This window comes from Amphimedon queenslandica, unplaced genomic scaffold, assembly GCF_000090795.2.
Source record: "Amphimedon queenslandica unplaced genomic scaffold, v1.1 AMPQUscaffold_2610_Cont25388, whole genome shotgun sequence".
NCBI classification, from domain to species: domain Eukaryota; kingdom Metazoa; phylum Porifera; class Demospongiae; order Haplosclerida; family Niphatidae; genus Amphimedon; species Amphimedon queenslandica.
Window position 1 is genome coordinate 1 of NW_003557055.1, and position 1,315 is coordinate 1,315.

At 37.0% G+C, this 1,315-nt stretch overlaps 1 long non-coding RNA gene across 2 annotated transcripts; it reads right to left on the reverse strand.

Annotated features, from left to right (window-relative positions):
* Positions 1-333: 333 nt before the first annotated feature.
* LOC109593167 (uncharacterized) lies at positions 334-1,308 on the reverse strand. Of its 2 annotated transcripts, XR_002190775.1 has the most exons (6): positions 1,220-1,308; positions 1,065-1,177; positions 759-976; positions 661-712; positions 502-610; positions 334-454 (listed from the first exon to the last, which is right to left on the reverse strand). It is a non-coding gene; the product is annotated as an uncharacterized LOC109593167 (long non-coding RNA). The 2 variants fall into 2 exon arrangements; XR_002190774.1 differs by lacking the exon at positions 1,220-1,308 and having other exon boundaries at positions 1,065-1,200.
* Between the last annotated feature and the right edge of the window lie 7 nt (positions 1,309-1,315).

Sequence of the window (1,315 nt, forward strand, 5' to 3'; positions counted from 1 at the left end):
TGTTCCTTAGTATTCCACTTTTAGTAGCCATTTTGCAACTAAGATAGCTACACATAACATTTGCTTCACGAATTTGCACATGATAGTCTAGTGATATCAATCTAGTCTGTTTACCCTTCAGTGAACATTGTTGTACCAAATGTATTGCATAGAAATGAATATTGGTTATAAATTTTAGTAAAGCAATTTGTGCTATTTTTAGTATTGGTTTTAGTTATGGTATTTTAATACTTTTAGTATTAGTTTTAGTTATGATATACCATGCAAATTTCATGACCCAGCACCAAAATACTTTTAGTATTAGTAATGGTATACCAATACAACACTAACATGTACATGTATTCTAGTTTCTTCACCAGCTCATTCAAGTATATATCATCACTGGGTCTGTTCTTCAGTCCGGCCTGATTACTGGGAGAGAACTCAACTGCTGTAGCTAGGATCATCAACACTCCTGTGTACCAGTACATGTGTCATTATCATTTATTAATTCATTATCACTTAGTACAGGCATTGTCTTGGCTCTGGACAGCAGGTGGAAGTACAGTTTACTAGTCTGTATCAATATATTAGTGCTACCATACTTCACTGATTTATACCACCAACTACCCTGAGGGGCGGGGCATAACCGTAATCATGACAACACTAATGATAACTTACAACAATGATAAGGAGTCCAATAATTAAATACCAACACATACGCACCTAGAACCTATTAATAACTAAAAATAATTAGTAATTAAAGTGACTACACCTACCATAATGAGTTATTCTTATCAACAATCCAAGAGGGCAGTGCTATACCAAATGAAGCAGCTCTAGGTCCATCAGGGTTACAATACTTCTCCCAGTTCTCCCTAGTCTCCTCTTGAGTCAAACTACATCAAACAAGACAGACCCAATCATTACTTTATACACGTGTCCATCAGGGTTACAATACTTCTCCCAGTTCTCCCTAGTCTCCTCTTGAGTCAAACTACATCAAACAAGACAGACCCAATCATTACTTTATACACGTACAAGTGACAATGTGTGCATCCCACTCTCTTTATGGAGGAACTTACGCTTCATAAGCTTTAGCTATTTTAGTGAATACCTCAGGATCCCCTCCTTTATCAGGATGATGGGTCATACTTAATAGCCTGTACTGCTTCTTGATCTGAGACACAGTAGCTCCCTAAAGAACTGATCCATTAAACACAGCTGGATATTATGATACCCTGTCATCCCTAGTATTTTTAATGGATCCCATTCCTCAGATTTACCAACTGGCTCTTGTGTCACTGCCCAATAAATCAACCAAAATAAGAACAAC